The sequence below is a fragment of the Rhinopithecus bieti genome, unplaced genomic scaffold, assembly GCF_001698545.2.
Source record: "Rhinopithecus bieti isolate Rb0 unplaced genomic scaffold, ASM169854v2 scaffold_19459, whole genome shotgun sequence".
In the NCBI taxonomy this organism is placed as follows: domain Eukaryota; kingdom Metazoa; phylum Chordata; class Mammalia; order Primates; family Cercopithecidae; genus Rhinopithecus; species Rhinopithecus bieti.
In genome coordinates, this window is record NW_016809864.1 from 631924 (window position 1) to 650629 (window position 18706).

The 18706-nt window shown below is 46.0% G+C and overlaps 1 long non-coding RNA gene across 2 annotated transcripts in view; it reads right to left on the bottom strand.

The window, feature by feature from the left end:
- Positions 1-1731: 1731 nt before the first annotated feature.
- The window catches only part of LOC108541208 (uncharacterized), a 20824-nt gene continuing 3849 nt past the window's right edge, over positions 1732-18706 (bottom strand). The window contains exons 1-4 of one of the 2 annotated variants that reach the window (XR_001888900.1): positions 12146-12187; positions 10877-10947; positions 10518-10653; positions 1732-1769 (exon numbers count right to left, since the gene is read on the bottom strand). This is a non-coding gene — a long non-coding RNA (uncharacterized LOC108541208). Of the gene's footprint in view, positions 1770-10517; positions 10654-10876; positions 10948-12145; positions 12188-18706 lie in introns of those variants that run through there. The other variant, XR_001888899.1, reaches the window with a different exon arrangement.

Below are 18706 nucleotides of genomic sequence, written 5' to 3' on the forward strand. Positions count from 1 at the left end.
GCCAAGAGACATTGAACCATAATGTCTCTCCTACGGCGGCTGGGCTGTTGTGGTTGGTAGTCCCAATCTGGTTCTATGGACGGGACAGCCATCTCTCCTAACGGGACAGTGGCGTCAGTTAAATGCCATTGATCTGCATGTTGCCTGGCGGCTGCGAGAATGCACTCTCTTTCCTCTTGGTTAAGGGAGGAGGACAAAATGACCTGTAAGTCATGCCAGGTTAGATCATATGCCTGACAAAGGTACCTAAATTTTTTGGAATATTGCGTGGGGTTGGCTGAGACATCACCAAGTCATTGTTCAATTTTGGAGAGATCAGCCAAGGAAAAAGGGACATGGACTTTAGCCCTTTGGCTCCGGCGACCTCTCGGAGGGGGGCCAGTAGATTGGTAGGGGAGGCAGGGTTAGGTTGGTTAGTGGAAGGCTGATTTGTAAGGTTTGGTATAGTTGTCTTTGAACGGGTATGGGCTGCAATGGGAGAGGTGAGAGGAGTGGCTGCTGAGGGAGGAGTGTCGAGAGGGGTGGTGGGAAGTGCATAGGGAGGGGTAAGGGGAGTGGCTGAGGGAGGGGCGTCGGGAGGTCCACGGTGGGGGGGGTTGGAAGGTCGGGAGGGAGGTCGCCCGTCGTGGGCCCCTTCTGAAATGGAGGTGGAGTCCTCCTCAGTTGCTGAGGTGGGGGCCGAGGGCCAGGTTTTTGCTAACAAGACCCGGGCCATTGAACATTGGGCGCACAGGTCCGGGTGAGAGTGCAAGTCCTAAAAGCCTTGGACATAATTGATTTCTGATCACTTTCCTAGCCTTTGGCAGAAATTAGACAAATCAAGTAAAATATTACAGTCAAGGGTTCCTTCTGGTGGCCATTGAGACTGATTATCTAACTTGTATTGCGGCCATGCCACTGTGGAGAGGAAAATTAGTCGCTTTCGTTTAAGATCTTGTTCTAATTGTAAAGTTTTGAGATTGGCCAGGAGACACCCTAAAGGGGTGTCTCTTGGTATTTTGGATTGGGGATTTCCCATTGCCTTCCTCTCGCGGTAGGCGGCAGCCGAACTCTACCTGGCTCCCAGAGACCGGGAGGCTCGTGGAGCCGGAATGGAGAATACCTCCAGGCGGACGTCTCCGTCCTGGATGGGTCTCCCGTGGATTGGAATGGAGGGTCCTTTGGGCAGATGTCTCCGCCTTTGGGAACCTCCTTGTGGGTCACATGGTGACCAAAGAGAAAGCCTTGGGCCTGCGCAGGACTTCTGGCCAAGGAGTATGAGAGGGAGGCAAGAGGTACTCACCCCTAGGAGACTTGGAGGTGTGGAAAATGATGTCTAGGTCCTGGTCCGTCTGCGGCATGGAAGGAGGAGGCTCCTCGGACCTTGGGGGGCCCTGAGGAGGGGTCTCCTCCCGGGTCTTGGCACCACCATTAATTTAACTTAATGTAACTTAATTTAGGGAGCTAAGTAATTAAACATGAGGCCAAAGTACATAAGAAAGCGGCAGCTCTTTATTGCAAATATGCACACACTCTTGGGCGAGCTTCTCCGGTCCTCAGGTATGGGGCCAGAGAAGTCGCACTGGTGCTCTCAGGTGAGGTTCTCCGGTCCACGAATGCAGAGGCCGAAGAAGTCATGCCGGCTCGTTAAGACAGTATATTTCCTCTTGTGTGGGTGTGGTGATGCACACCTGTAGACCCAGCTACTCAGGGAGGCTGAAGTAGGACGAGTGCTTGAACCCAGGAGGTGAAGGCTGCAGTGAGCTGTGACTACGCCATTGCACTCCAACCTGGGTGACAGAATGAGACTCTATCTCAACATAAATAAACAAGCAAACATACCAACCACAATTTCATCAGTGTTTTCAACTCAAAATAATCAATATGCCAATCTAGCGTATTTTGGGATGGCACGTTCTTCGCTCCTTCAACTTTTTGTGGGGCCTGTTATGTTTTTAAGGAGATATGCTGGGAAGAAGGGGAGAAGGCCATCACCTCCCCACTCATTTTAAACAAAAAAAACGTTGACCCCCCTTGTCCCTCCTTTGACCCACTGGTGCCTCTTCTGTCACTTCTGCCAAGGTTCCACCCTCAAATCCAAATCAAGAAATGCATCTGAGGCCACTACCTGTGTAAAAAACCTTCATGAAGGGCAGGAGAACTCAGGAGGGATTATACATATCATCCATGCACTGTCAACCCTGTCAATCAACACTGGGGAGCCACAAAAAAATAGAGGGACTTTTATTTTATTTGTGTTTTTTTGAGACAGAGTCTCGCTTTGTCTCCCAGGGTGGAGTCCAGTGGCACAATCTCGGCTCACCAAAAGCTCCACCTCCCGGGTTCAAGTGATTCTCCTGCCTCAGCCTCCCGAGTAGCTGGGATTACAGGCATGCGCCAGCATACCTGGCTAATTTTGTATTTTTAGTGGAGACGAGGTTTCACCATGTTGGCCAGGCTGGTCTCAAACTCCTGACCTTGTGATCTTCCTGTGTTGGCTTCCCAAACTGCTGGGATTACAGGCATGAGCCACCGTGTCCTGCCCATTTTATCTTATTTTTGAGACGGAGTCTAGATCTGTCACGTAGGCTGGAGTGCAATGGCATGATCTCGGCTCCATGCAATCTCCGCCTCCCAGGTTCAAGTGATTCTCCCGCCTCAGCCTCCTGAGTAGCTGGGACTACAGGCACCCGCCATCATGCCCGGCTAATTTTTGTATTTCTGTAGAGACGGGGTTTCCCTATGTTGGCCAGGCTGGTCTGGCATTCCTGACCTCAGGTGATCCACCCGCCTTGGCCTCCCAAAGCAATGGGATTACAGGCGTGAGCCACCACACCTGGCCTGGGAAGACATTTTAATCAGGGTTTTTATGCATTGCAATTCAGGAGAAACAAACCTAGCAAGTAGCTAAAACGTGTTCCATCCAGGCAAGACTACGCAGGTGTTTCTCAAGGTTTACTGCAAGTTTGCCTAAGTGGAAGACAGTAGCGCAGTCTATGATTGACACATGACTTGTCAACTTCAAAGGGAGAAGCTGAGACCATATTAATATAAAGTTTATTTGGGTCAAGGTTGAGGGCGGCAGTCCAGGACACACTTCCAACTTGCCGTGGGGTGTGCTCCAGAGGACATTAGAGAGGCTGAAGTTTTTAAAGAAAAAATAACCAATCAGGAGAGAGGGTGATTACAAACATTGTTAGGAATTCTCATTGGTTTACAGAAATAACCTTGGCTAGTGATTGGCTACACATTGGTGAACTGTAGGGCATTGGCATTTTAGGGGTACTTGGCCTCAGTTAAGTGTAGAAGCCACATAGCAAGTGGCTTCATGAGGTGATTATTATTTGGCTGGGTGCAGTGACTCATGCTTGTAATCCCAGCACTTTGGGAGGCTGAAGTGGGAGGATTGCTTGAGCCCAGGAGTGTGAGACCAGCCTGGGCAACACAGGGGGACTATATCGCTACTGAAAACTTTTAAAAAATTTAGCCGGGCGTGGTGGTGCACATCTATAGCCCCAGCTACTCAGAGGTGAAAGTTGGAGGAGTGCTTGGGCCTAAGAGTTTGAGACCAACCTGGACAACACAGAGAGACCCTGTCTCTACAAAAAACGTAAAAATTAGCCATGCATGGTGGTGTGTGCTGGTAGTCCCAGCTACTCAGTCGGCGGAGGTGGGAGGATCACTTGAGCCCAGGAGGTTGAGGCTGCAGTGAGTCACTGCACTCCAGCCTGGGCCACAGAGGCAGACCCTGTCTCTGAAAAAACAAAAAATTAAAAACAAGGTGATTATTAATTGAAGGGGAAGTAACCTAACTGCTGTTTCATTTCAATGCCTCTTTGGCCTGATGGCTTAAAGGGGTTTGTATTCCTTGGATAAAACGTTTCTTTTCTTCTTGTTTGTTTTTTCCTCCCCCTATAGGCCAGTTGACAGCTTAGAAAGTCTCTAGGCCACGATCAGCTTAATTCAGCACAGCTGTGTCCGCAGGAGGTTTGCGATCTGCCCCGGTGTAAGCAGTTCAAACCCAGTGAAGCTGCTTCTCCAGAACGCTTGGGATTTGGCCCAGTTCAAACAGGTCAGATCCCTCTGGATCCATATATGACTGAGGGCCAACTTTTGCCCTCCTGGCTCCTTGACAGAGACCTTCGACAAATCATCTCCATGTCGGCTTTCTTCTTCTTTTTTTTTTTTTGAGACAGAGTTTCACTCTTGTTTCCCAGACTGGAGTGCAATGGCGCAATCTCAGCTCACCGCAACCTCTGCCTCCCAGGTTCAAGCGATTCTCCTGCCTTAGCCTCATGAGTAGCCGGGATTACAAGCCTGCGCCACCACACCTGGCTAATTTTGTATTTTTAGTAGAGACAGGGTTTCTCCATGTTGGCCGGGCTGGTCTTGCACTCCCACCCTCAGGTGATCTGCCCGCCTCGGCCTCCCAAAGTGCTGGGATTGCAGGCATGAGCCACCACGCCAGGCCTCCATGTTGGATTTCTTTTCACAGCACTGTGTGTCAAAATACAGCAGGAATTATCGAAACGGCAACTGTTATTAATCACACTGTAGAGCAAATCACAGGAAAATTGCAAGAACATTTTTTTTTTTTTTGAGACAGGGTCTCACTTTGTCTCCCAGGCTGCAGTGCAGTGGCATGATCAGGATTCCCTGCAGCCTTGACCTCCCAGCCTCAAGTGATCCTCCCACCTTAGCCTCCTGAGTAGCTGGACTACAGGTGAGCACCACCATGTCCTGCAAATTTTTGTAATTTTTGTAGAGAGAGGATTTCGCCTTGTTGTTCAGGCTGGTCTCAAATTCCTGGGCTCAAGCTAACCTCCCGAAGTGCTGGGATGAGAAGTGTGAGCCACCATGCCCAGCACCAGAAGGTCTTATATGCCATATGTCTTTATATATTCACAGAAGCAATGGGTAAGTATATTCCAGTAACATTTTTCAAAACTTCCCCACCCACAACCCACCCTCCACCCCTGCTATTCTTTCTTTCTTTTTTTTTTTTTTGAGACAGAGTCTTGTTCTGTCATCTGGGCTAGAGTGCAGTGTCATGATGTAAGCTCACTCTGCAACCTCTGTCTCCTGGGTTCAAGCGATTCTCCTGCCTTGGCCTCCCCCGTAGCTGGGATTACAGGCATGCACCACCACACCCAGCTAACTTTTTATATTTTTGGTAGAGATGGGGTTTCACCATGTTGGCCATGCTGGTCTCAAACTCCGGACCTCAAGTGATCTGCCTGCCTCAGCCTCCCAAAGGGCTGGGATTCCAGGCCTGAGCCACTGCACCCGACCCAAGTTCGTTATATTTTAAGTGTACTTCCTCTTAAGTGCACTTCCAAAATTCACATCCAAAATAGTTTTAAAACTAAATTGACTTTTTTTTCTAGCAAATTCATTTGGTAGCAAAGCCTGACTTGTGACTATTTATGGTGTAGAGAAGGAAAACTTTTCCCCTACCCTTTTAGGTTCTTTTGGTGGTGGGGGGTGGGGCAGGCTGTTAATTAAGCTGAAGAAAGCTAGATTAACAAGAGAAAAAAGGCTTATATGTATGCATACAGGAGCCAACAAAAGAAGTAGCTTGCAGGCTGGCATGGTGGCTCATGCCTGTAATCCCAGCACTTTGGGAGGCTGGGGTGGGTGATTCACCTGAGGTCAGGAGTTCAAGAGCAGCCTGGCCAACATGGTGAAATCCCATCTCTACTACAAATACAAAAGTTAGCTGGGTGTGGTGGTGCACACCTGTAATCCTAGCTACTTGGGAGACTGTGGCAGGAAGACTGCTCCAACCCAGGAGGCAGAGGTTGCAGTGAGCCAGGATCATGCCACCACACTCTGGCCTACGTGACAGAGTGAGATTACATCAAAAAAAAAAAAAGAAAAAGCAGTAGCTTGCTGACTGGGTGCAGTGGCTCACGCCTACAATCTAGAACTTTGGTAGGCTGAAGCGGGGAATTGCGTGAGCTCAGAAGTTTGAGACCAGCGCAGGCAACATGGTGAGACCCTGTCTTTACAAAAAATGGAAAAAAAAAAAAAAAATAGCTGGGTGTGGTGGCATACACCTGCATCAACTGCCGAGAAGGCTGAGGGGTGAAAGGATTGTTGAGCCTGGGAGGTCGAGGCTGCAGTGAGCCGTGATCGTGCCACTGCACTCCAGTCTGGATGACAGAGTGAGACTGTCTCAAAAAAAAAAAGTAGCTTGTTCGTTAAATGATTAGAGTTGAAGGCTTATACACCTAAGGGAAAAGGGAGGGGAGAGAAAATGCTCTTATGAGAAGAACAAATAGGTTTCTTTAGGAAAGATAAATAGGACTTTAGGAGGAAAAAAATGAGAAGTAAAGTCTGCAGTAATGTTTGTTTATGCAGGTGCAAGTGTCTTTCTTGTTCTTGGCTATGATGCTCTGAAAGAGAGAGGGTTTATGGTAGCCTTGTTTCCCAGAAGATGCTGCTTTTAGTCAAATGAAGGCAGCTCCCAGAAGGCTTCCTTCCACATCTGTTGAATCTCAAATGTCTTCAGCTTAAAATAATAAGCAAGCTAGGGCTGGCTGTCAGCTGGGAACACAGCCAGGGCTGGGAGAGAGGGGGTTCAGTTCCTTTCCACACGAGCTCTCTGCAGGCTATTCAGGCTTCCTCAAGGCATGGTGGCTGGGTTCCTAGAGAGTGTCCAAGGGACAAGAAGCAGAAGCTGCCCCTGTCTAAAGGTGGTCCCAGAAACTAGCACAGCATCAATTCTACTTCATTCTAGTGGTTGAATCATTAAATATGAGTACCACAGGCCTGCTGTGGTGGCTCACGCCTGTAATCCCAGCACTTTGGGAGGCCGAGGTGGGCAGATCACGAGGTCAAAAGATCGAGACCATCTGGCCAACATGGTGAAACCCCGTCTCTACCAAAAATACAAAAATTAGCTGAGTGTGGTGGTGCGCACCTGTAGTCCCAGCTACTCTGGAGGCTGAGGCAGGAGAATTGCTTGAACCCAGGAGGTAGAGGTTGCGGTGAGCCGAGATTGCACCACTGCTCTCCAGGCTGGGTGACAGAGCAAGACTCCATCTCAAAAAAAAAAAAAAAAAAAAAAAAAAAAAGATCAGCAGTCACAGATCGTGATTGGAGCAGGGCCATAGAATTTCAGGATCTGGTTTTAAATTGCCATATTACCCTACTCATTCTTCAAGTACAAGTTCCAATACCAGCTCCTCCAAGAAGTTTCCTACACTCTTGAAAGAATACATGGGACTGAGCACAGTGGCTCATAACTGTAATTGCAGCACTTAGGGAGGCTGAGGTAGGAGGATTGCTTGAGGCCGGGAGTTTGACACCAGTCTAGGGAACATGGCGAGACTCTGTCTCTACAAAAAATGAAAAGTAAAAATTAGTCAGGCTAATTTTGTACACCTGTAGTCCTAGCTACTCAGGAGGCTGAAGTGAGAGGATTGCTTAGCCCAGGAGTTTGAGGCTGCAGTGTGCTATGATCATACTCCAGCTTGGGTGGTAGAGTGAGACCTTGTCTCTCAAAAAAAAAAAAAAAAAAATTCTTCTAAAAAAGTGTGAAGTGCTCTTTTGTGTTTACCTGCAGTGCATACTGTACATCTGTATAAGACGTACACCTGAGCAGGATTAGTGTGAGCAACAAGGCTTTTCATTCACTTGGGTGCAAGTGGGCTGAGTCCAAGAAAGGAGTCTGTGAAAGGTGGTGGGAGTGGAACTGGTTTTATAGGTTTGGGGTAGGTAGTGGAAAGTTACAGTTAGGGGCAGTTTTTTCACGCAGGGGAAGAATGTCATAAGGTGCATAGTCATGAGGTTGGGAGACGTCACAAGGCACAATATCACAAGATCAATTGATGAGTTAGGGTAGGGCAGGAATGTATCACAATGGTGGAACGTTGCAAAGTCGGTTAATCAGTTAAGGCAGGAACTAGCTGTTTCTTCTTCTTTAGTGGTTCTCTTGTTGCTCCAGGCTTTGTGACTCCAGGAGGCCTGTATGTGTGGGTCACAGGGGTCACAGTGGTTCGACCATGGTGTAGCCCATTCAGAGGACCTTACACGTAGAGAACCTTACTTTTAAAAATTAACTTTAAGGAGGTATTGAAGCAGAAGACATAAAAAGAAAAACAAGTTTTCCTATACTAGGCTGACTCACTCTAAGGTCCAGTGATGGGCAGGGCTCTGTTGGGACTTTGATAGCACTATCTACAGAGGCAGGGCCCGGAAAGATGGGATCCGGAGCCTCTCCCTCCCATTCCAGAGCAGGGATGAAGAAAACAAGTTTTTCTCTTTTAGCTTCCCCCTTCAGATTCTTCCCCCTTACCCTTGTTTCTTGTTCTGTTCTCATAATTATTTTCGCAAGTTTTGTAAGTTCCTGTGTTTCCCTTCTGTGCAGCATGGCAAGGTCACAAGGTCTGAGTTGTAAAACCTGTCACTGTTTGACAAACTGCCTTTGTTCTGTTTCTGTAAGCTTGCTTGCCCGCTCTATAGGTTTCGCGCCATCAAACTGGCCAACCCCATTTCAGATGCATGTATAAAAGTCAAGCCCTCTCTTTGTTCAGGGCTCAGCCTTTGGATGTTAATCTGATGGGCAGGTGCACACCTAATAAAATCCTCCTATCTCACCCATTGATCTCTCCTGTCCCTTGATTCCTACAACAGTATAACGTATAATAAAATTCCCCTATTTTGGCTGGGCACAGTGACTCATGCCTGTAATCCCAGCACTTTGGGAGGCTGAGGTGGGTAGGTCACCTGAGTTCAGGAGTTTGAAACCAGCCTGGCCAACATGGTGAAAGCCCATCTCTGCTAACATACAAAACTTAGCCTAGTGTGGTGGCAGGCACCTGTAGTCCCAGTTACTCGGGAGGCTGAGGCACAAGAATCGTTTGAACCTGGGAGGTGGAGGTTACAGTGAGCCAAGATCATGCCACTGCACTCCAGACTAGGCAACAGAACAAGACACTGTCACACACACAAAAATAATCCCTATTTTTAAAAGTATACAAGTCAGGTGTGGTGGCTCACACCTGGAATCCCAGCACTTGGGATGCCAAGGTAGGTGTATCACTTGAGGTCAGTAGTTCAAGACCAGACTGGCCCACATGGTGAAACCCTATCTCTACTAAAAATTACCAACAAAATATTAGCCAGGCATGGTGGTGCATGCCTGTAGTCCCAGCTACTTGGGAGGCTGAGGCAGGAGAATTGCTTGAACCTGGGAGGTGGAGGTTTCAGTGAGCTGAGATCACACCACTGCACTCCAGTCTGGACAACAGAATGAGACTCTGTCTCAAAAAAAACAAAAGTGTACTGTTTCATGGGTTTGACAAATGTGTACACCTGTGTGATAGCCACCACAATCAAGATACAGACTATTTCTATTACCCCAGAAAGTTATCTCAGGCCCTATAGGAAATGTCTTATGTCTTTTTAAAAAAATTCTTTTTTTTTTTTTTAATTCTTTTTTTCACTCTTGTTGCCCGGGCTGGAGTGCAATGGCGCAAACTTGGCTCATCGACACCTCCACCTCCCGGGTTCAAGTGATTCTCCTGCCTCAGCCTCCCAAGTAGCTGGGATTACAGACAAGTGCCACCACACCCAGCAAATTATTTTTAGCTCTGTTGCCCAGGCTAGAGTGCAATGATGCGATCTTGGCTCATTGCAACTTCTGCCTCCTGGGTTCAAGCGATTCTCCTGTCTCAGCCTCCTGAGTAGCTGGGATTACAGGCACCTGCCACCATGCCCAGCTAATATTTGTATTTTTAGTAGAGATGGGGTTTCTCCATGTTGACCAGGCTGGTCTCTAACTCCTGACCTCAGGTGATCCGCCTGCTTCGGCCTCCCAAAGTGCTGGGATTATAGGCATGAGCCACCACACTCGGAGATAACATCACTATTATAATGCCTAAGATTGTAAATGTTTTTCATACTTTTGCATTCTGGCAACCAATTGACCCTACCTGGACCTGTGACTCATGACTCAACCAGTCCTGTGGCCCTCAGCCAGAGGCAGACTGAGTGCGTGAGGACCGTTTTTCATACCGCTATGATTTCATCCCCCACCAGTCAACAACATCCATTCCCTAGCCCTGCTGCCCACCAAATTATCCATTAAAACCCAACCTCTGAGTTCTCAGGAAGGCTGATTTGACTCATAATCACTGGGCTGCATTCCCAGATGGTTAAGGCACTCTAAGTCACAGGATGAGATAGGAGCTCAACACAAAATACGGGTCATAAAGACTTTGCTGATAAAACAGTTTGCAGTAAAGGAGCTGGCCAAAACCCAGCAAATCAAAATGGTGACAAGTGACCTCTGGTTGTCCTCACTGCTACACTCCCACTAGCACCATGATAGTTTACAAATGTCATGGTAAAGTTACCCTATATGGTCTAAAAAGGGGAGGCATTAATAATCCACCCCTTGTGTAGCATATTATCAAGAAATTACCATAAATGGACAACCAGCAGCCCTCACAGCTGCTCTATGGAGTAGCCATTCTTTTATTCCTTTACTTTCTTAATACATTTGCTTTTACTTTGCACTGCGGACTCACCCTGAATTCCTTCTTGCGTGAGATCCAAGAACCCTCTCTTGGGGTCTGAATCGGGACCCCTGTCCTGTAACACCCCCACTGCCGCATGGTCTCTTCCATAGAAGTTGAAGTTCCTCCATCTGCCTAAGATCTAGACCTACCACAGAGAATAATTGTTTTTTCTTTCTCTCCCTAATAATTTAGCCACACCTGAACAGTATAATGACTGTCTCCAAGGATCATTTACATCATAAAGATAATTGTTTACAAGTTAATCTCTGCTGCACTCATTCTTCCTAGCAACAACTCCACCAAATTCCTCCTTTCTTCCTTCCTATCACCTGTTTTACCAGGATCCAAGCTCCCACTCTCTCTGTTACCTCAAGATGAAATAGAAGCCTTTTACTTCACTGAGATGTCAGATCTTCATTTTGAAAGCTCTCATGTAAGGCTGAAGCAAGAGATATAAAAGAAAACATGAATTTTCCTTTAGGCAGCTCCCCACCCACTCCATGCTATTGCACCCTGTTCTGCAAGTTCTGTAGGCTTGTAAATTCCTGTGCTCTGCGGCTGGTTTCTTTAAGTACCTGTTCTCCATCAAGGCAGCACAGCAAAGGTCACAAGATAAGCTTGAGCAAGCCTAGAGTGCAGCCATCTGGGCACCACAGTGAAGGTCCCAAGATATGCATGAGCAAACATAAATTACAGCCATAGGGGCCATACAGCAAGGGTCACATGGCATGCCTAAGTGAGCCTGAGTTGCAAGCCTGTTACTGTTTGATAAACTGTCTTTGTTCTGTTTCTGGAAACTTGCTTTCACACCGCTGTGTTTTGCACCACTGTAAGCTTGTTTCAAACTAGCCAACCACTCTTCAGATGCATGTATAAAAGTCAAGCCATCTTTGTTCACAGTTCAGCCTTTTGGATGCGAATCCACTGAGTTGGTGCACACCTTAATGAAATCCTCCTGTCCCACCCATTGGTCTCTCTGGTCTCCTGATACCTACAACAAGGCTAGGCGCAGAGGCTCACACCTGTAATCCCAGCACTTTGTGAAGCCAAGGCAGGTGGATCACCTGAGGCCAGGAATTTCAGACCAGCCTGGACAACATGGTGAAACCCTGTCCCTACTAAAAATACAAAAATTAGACCGGCATGGTGGTGTGCACCTGTAATTCCAACTACTCAGGAGGCTGAGACAGGACAATCCCTTGAACCCAGGATACAGAGGTTGCAGTGAGCCGAGACTGTACCATTGTACTCCAACCTGAGCAACAAGAGTGAAATTTCATAAAAAAAAAAAAAGAAGGCTGCCTTGTATATGTGTTAAATAAATTTGTATGCCTTTTCTCCCACTTAAACAACTTCATGTCAGATTTTTCAGCAAACCTTTAAGGGGCCAAGTGCCTTGCTTGGCCTTGGAGTGATACAGCTGCAGGTCAAGGAGTGCCAGGGAACACCTGGAGCCATCTTTCTAGAAGGGGTGAGGAAGGATCCTCCCCAGAGGCCTTCAGAGCAAGCATGGCCTGACCAACAGCTTGAATTCAGACTCCAAGCCTTCTAAACTGTAAGATAATACATTTTTGTTTTTTCAAGTCACCCAATTTGTAGTAGTTTGTTATGGTTACCCTAGGAAATGAATATGTTACCTGAAGAAGGTCCCGATCCAGACCCCAAGAGAGGCTTCATGGATCTTGAGCAAGAAGGAATTTGGGGTAAGTCCACAGAATAAAGTGAAACATGTTTATTAACAAAATAAAGGAATAGGCCCAGCACAGTGGTTCATGCTGTAATCTCAGCATTTCGGGAGGCCAAGGTGGTTGAATTGCTTGAGCTCAGGAGTTTGAGACCAGCCTGGCCAACATGGTGAAACCCTCTCTCTACTGAAACACAAAAATTAGCCAGGCATGGTAGTGGGAGCTTGTAATCCCAGCTACTCTGGGGGCTGAGGCAGGAGAATCACTTGAACTTGAGAGGCAGAGGTTGCAGTGAACCGAGATTGTGCCACTGCACTCCAGTGTGGGTGATGAGGTGAGACCTTGTCTCAAAAAAAAAAAAAAAAACACTAAAGGAATATAAGAATGGCTACTCCCTAGACAGAACAGGGTGTTCCCAAAAGCAAGAGAAGGAAGGTGACCACCTTAGGTACAATGCCTGTTTATATATAAGATAACAAGCCAAAAAATCAAGGGGGAGATTTTCTCTAATGCAAGCTCTTGTGACAAAGAATTGTTAACCTTTGTGTAACTATGAACTTTTGCAAGAATCTGTTATTTTTATGTATTTGTTTATTTAAGACACATTCTTGCTTTGTCACCCAGGCTAGAGTGCAGTGGTGCAATCACAGTTCACTGCAACTTCCACCTCCAAAGTTCAAGTGAGTCTCTTGTCTCAACCTCCCCAGTAGCTGGGACTACAGGTGTGTACCACCACACCTGGCTAATTTTTGTGTTTTTAGTAGAATCAGGGTTTCACTATGTTGGCCAGGCTAGTCTCGAACTCCCAAGCTCTAGTGATCTGCCTGTCGTGCCTTCCCAAAGTGCTGGGATAACAGGCATGAGTCACTGCGCCCAGACTGAAATCTTATCTTTAAAATGAAACTTCTCAAAAAGAATGCTTTTGTCTTTAAGATATCGGGGCATTGGGACATTTCTTGGGTTTGTTAAGTCCTGGATCTGTTTAGCAAACTTGATTTTATTTTATTTTTAAACAGAGTCTCACTCTGTCCCCAAGACTGTAGTGCAGAGGTGCAATCTGGGCTTACTGCAACATCCGCCTCCCATGTTCAAAGGATTCACCTGCCTCAGTCTCCCAAGTACCTGGGACTACAGGTATGTGCCACCATGCCCGGCTAATTTTTTATGTTTTTAGTAGAGACAGGGTTTCATCATGTTAGCCAGGATGGTCTCGATCTCCTGACCTGGTGATCGCCAGCCTCGGCCTCCCAAAGTGCTGGGATTACAGGCAAGAACAACCACACCTGGCCTATGTAATGTCTTTGAGATTCATCCATGTTTTTGTATTGTTCCTTTTCATTGCTCAATAGGATTCTATTTAAGAATGTGTGTAAATTTATCCAATTTTGTATTGTGGATATTAAAATTGTTTCCAGAATAAATCTGCTAATAATATCCATCTCAAACATTTTTTGTGAGTGTAGCTCTCTGAGATAGATACCTAGATATAAAAATACTGAGTATTCAGCCATAAAGAAGAACAAAATCATGTTCTTTGCATCAACATGGATGCAGTTGGAGGCCATTATCCTAAGGGAATTAATGCAGGAATAGAAAGCCAAATACCACATGTTCTCACTTTTGAGTGGGAGCTAAACACTGGTTACTTATGGACATAAAGATGCCAAGAGTAGACACTGGAGACTCCTAGAGAGGGGAGGGAGAAGAGGAGGCAAGGGCTAAAAAACTCTCTATTGTGTATTATGCTCAGTACCTGGGTCATGGGATCAATCAGACCCCAAACCTCAACATCACATAATATGCCCAGGTAACAAACCTGCATGTGTACCCCTGAATCTAAAACAAAAGTTGAAAGTATTTTTAAAAAGAAAGAAAAAAAGAAATGACTGAGTGGTATGGTAAATGTATGTTTAATTTTATTTAAAAACAAAACAGAAAAGCTGCCAAACTGTTTTCCAAAGTGGTTGCACCATTTTATGTTTCCACTAGCAGTGCATGAGAATCTGGGTGTGGTACATCCTCCCCAACACTTGTTACTGCCAGTCGTTTCAATTGTTGCCTTTCTAGAGGATGTGTAATGGCATCATATCATGGTTTTATATGGAATTTCTCTGATGACTATGAAGACTATATTGAGCACCTTTTCGTGTCATTATAAGTCATTCCTAGGTGAAGTGGAATAACTTAAATACAAAGGCAAAAAGCAACTTTATTAATCTGTTATTGCATTGCTATAAAGAACTACCTGAGACTGGATAATTTGTAAAGAAAAGAGATTTAATTGGCTCATCGTTCTGCAGACTGTACAAGAAACGCGGCTGGGGAGGCCTCAGGAAACTTACAGTCATGGCAGAAGTCAAAGGGGAAGCAGGTACATCTTACATGGCTGAAGAGGGAGGAAGAGAGAGAAGGAAGAGGTGCCACCCACTTTTAAACAACCAGATCTTGTGAGAACTCACTCACTATCATGAGAACAGTAAAGGGGAAGTTTGCCCCCATGATCCAATCACCTCCCACCATACTCCTCCTCCAACACTGGGAATTACAATTTGACATGATATTTGGGCAGGGACACAAATCCAAACCATATCAGTAACCAAATTTTGAAAAGCTCACAAGCTTCCAACTTGTGCCCCAGGATCTCTAGGCAATGGATTAAAAGATGCATGCCTCTACTGGATAGTTTTGTCTACTTCCTGATGTCCAGAGGTGTGGTGAAGCCTCTCCTAGCATCCCCAGTTTGTAGAAAAGACTATGCAGTCACGAGGTCAGGAGATCGAGACCATCCTGGCTAACATGGTGAAACCCCGTCTCTACTAAAAACTACAAAAAACTAGCCGGGCAAGGTGGCGGCGCCTGTAGTCCCAGCTACTCGGGAGGCTGAGGCAGGAGAATGGCGTAAACCCGGGAGGCGGAGCTTGCAGTGAGCTGAGATCCGGCCACTGCACTCCAGCCTGGGCGACAGAGCGAAACTCCGTCTCAAAAAAAAAAAAAAAAAAAAAGAAAAGACTATCCAGGCTGGGTGCAGTGACTCACGCCTGTAATCCCAGCACTTTGGGAGGCTGAGACAGGCGGATCAAAAGGTCAGGAGTTCAAGACCAACCTGGCCAGCATAGTGAAACCCCATCTCTACTAAAAATACAAAAATTAACTGGGCGTGGTGGCAGGCACCTGTTGTCCCAGCTACTCAGGAGGCTGAGGCAGGATAACTGCTTGAACCTGGGAGGCGGAGGTTGCAGTGAGCAGAGATGGCGCTACTGTACTCCAGCCTGGGAGACAGGGCAAGACTCCACCTCAAAAAAGAAAAAGAAAAAATCTATCCATGTACTTTTAGACGTTTAGGTTTTCTCTGCATATCAGCTATTGTGAATAATGCTCCCAAGAAATATGAGAGTGCAGACATCTCTTTGGCATACTGTTTTCATTTATTTTGGGTATATATCCAGCAGTAAGATTGCTGGATCATATGGTAATTCTAGCTTAGTTTTTGAAGGCACCTCCATCCTGTTTTCCAAAATGGCTTTACTAATTTACAAATATTGCCAATAGTGTATATTGGTTTCCTTTTCTCCACATTCTTGACAAAACTTGTTTTTAATCTTTTTAACAATAGCCAATCTAACACATGTGAGGTGATATCTCATTGTGTTTTTAATTTGCATTTCTCTGGTGATTAGAGACGTTGAGCATTTTTTCATATATCTGTTGGCCATTGTATGTACGTGTGTGTATATATATGTGTGCATATATGTGTGTGTGTGAATGTGTATCTATATTATATGTGTGTGTGTGTGTGTGTGTGTGTGTGTGTGTATATATATATTTTTTGCAACGGGGTCTTGCTATGTTGTCCAGGCTGGAGTGCTGTGGTGAGATCTTGGCTCACTGCAACCTCTGCCTCCTGGCTCAAGTGATCCTCCACCTCAGCCTCCTGCATAGTTGGGGCCGTAAGTGCATGCCACTATGCCTGGCTAATTTTTTGTATTTTTGGTTAAGATGAGGTTTTGCCATGTTGACCAGGCTATTGTTTAACTCCTGTCCTCAAGTGTTCTGCCCGCCTCAACCTCCCAAAGTGCTGTGATTACAGGCACGAGCCACCCCACCCAGCCTCTGTATTTCTTCTTTTGAGAAATGTCTATTCAAGTCCTTTGCTTATTTTTAAATTCGATTTCTTGTTTTCTTGTTATTGAGTAAAGTTCCTTGTATATTTTATATATGAGTCCCTTATCCAATATATGACATGCACATGTTTTCTCTTAGAAACAGATTGATTCGTTTTTTTATTTACCTTTTTTTTTTTTTTTTTGAGACAAAGTCTTACTCTGTCGCCCAGTTTGGATTGCAGTGACCCAATTGCAACTCAGTGCAGCCTCCACCTGCTGGGTTTAAATGGTTCTCCTGTCTCAGGTTCCTGAGTAGCTTGGATTACAGGCATGTGCCACCATGCCATGGCCAATTTTTGTATTTTTAGTAGAGACAGGGTTTCACTGTTCTGGCCCGGCTGGTCTCAAACTCCCAACCTCAGGTGATCCACCCATCTAAGCCTCCCAAAGTGCTGGCATTACAGGCATGAGCCACCATGCCCAGCCAGATTGATTTTTTTTTTTTTTTTTGAGTGGAGTCTCACTCTGTTGCCCAGGCTGGAATGCAGTGGCTCAATCTCAGTTCCCCGCAACCTCTACCATAGAGATGGGGTTTTGTTTCTACTAAAAAGGCTAGTCTGGTCTCAAACTCCTGACCTCAAGTGATCCGCCTGCCTCAGCCTCCCAAAGTGCTGGGATTACACACGTGAGCTGCTGTGCCCAGCCCAGATTAATTTTTTTTTTTTTTTTTTTTTTGAGGTGGAGTTTTGCTCTTGTTGCCCAGGCTGGAGTGCAATGGTGTGATCTCAGCTTACTGCAATCTCTGCCTCCTGAGTTCAAGCGATTCTCCTGCCTCAGCCTCCCGAGTAGCAGGGATTACAGGCATGCGCCACCAAGACTGGCTAATTTTGTATTTTTAGTAGAGACGGGGTTTCTCCATGTTGGTCAGGCTGGTCTCGAACTCCTGACCTCAGGTGATCAGCCCGCCTCAGCCTCCTAAAGTGCTGGGGTTACAAGCATGAGCCATTGCACCCAGCCCCAGATTGATTCTTAACAGGAATTCTGTCATCGTGAGGCAATGCAGGTTCTGTACAAACATGACCCTGAGGCAGAAATCCCTAGCACAGAGTGAGTTATGACGTGATGAAAACTGTTATGCAGTAGAACTTGATACATGACTCATCTGAATGGATGTTTTAAGAGCTATAGTTGGTTCTATCACAGGAATAGCACATGATAAGTAGGGGCCACTTCGTCAGTCCATGTCCAACTACATCCAGCAATGGAAAGAAGCATCTGGCAGAATAAGAGCCATGACTGACCTGCAACTGTTGTGGGTTGCGCTGTGTCCCCTAAAAAAGGTACATTCAACTCCTATTCCAAGTACCTGTTAATGTGACCTTGTTTGAAGATAAGGTATTTGCAGTTATAATTAAGTTAGAATATGAAGTCATATTGGATTAAGGTAGGTTTTAGATCTCATATGACTGGTGACCTTACAAGAAGAGAGAACATATGGAGACACATAGTCAAGAAGGCCATGTGACAATGGAGGCAGAGACTAGAATGATGCAGCTAAGAACTCCAAAGACTGCTGCAACCAGCAGAAGCTACCAGAGAGGCAAGGAAGAGATCCTCCCTTAGGGCACCCTGAAAGAACCTGCCCTGCCGAAAATTCAATTTCAACTCCTGACCTCCGAAACTGTGAGACAATACATTTCTGTTGTTTTAAGCCTCCCAGTTGGTGGGACTTAAAACAGGCAGGGCTGGGTGTTGTGCCTGTAATCCCAGTACTTTGGGAGGCTGAGGCGGGCAGATTGCTTGATTTTAGGAGTTTGAGACCAGCCTGGCCAAAGTTGTGAAACCCTGTCTCTACTAAAAATACCAAAATTAGCTGGCATAGTTGCCTGCACTTCTAGTCCTGACATTTGAAGACTGTGCCTGTCCCCTTCTCCTTCCACCCTAATTGTTAAGTTTCCTGAGCCTCCCAAACATGTGGAACTCTGAGTCAATTAGACTTCTTTTGTTTATAAGTTACCCAGTTTCAGGTAGTTCTTTACAGCAGTGTGAAAATGCACTAATACAGTATTATTTTACTACCTCTACTTTTAACACACTTCGTGTACTTCTAAAGATCTAGAGGCTAGGTGCGGTGGCCCACACCTGTAATGCCAGCATTTTGGGAGGTCAAGGCAGGAGGATTGCTTGAGTCCAGAAATTGGAAACCAGCCTGGGCAACACAGTGAGACCCCATCTCCGGAGAAATTTTAAAATTAGCCAGGTGTAGTGATATATGCCTGTGGTCCCAGCTACTTGGGAAGCTAAGACAGGAAGATCCTTTGAGACCAGTAGTTTGAGGCTGCAGTGATCTCTGATCAAGCCACTGGGTGACGGAATGACATCCTGTCTCAAAAAAAAAAAAAAAAAAAAA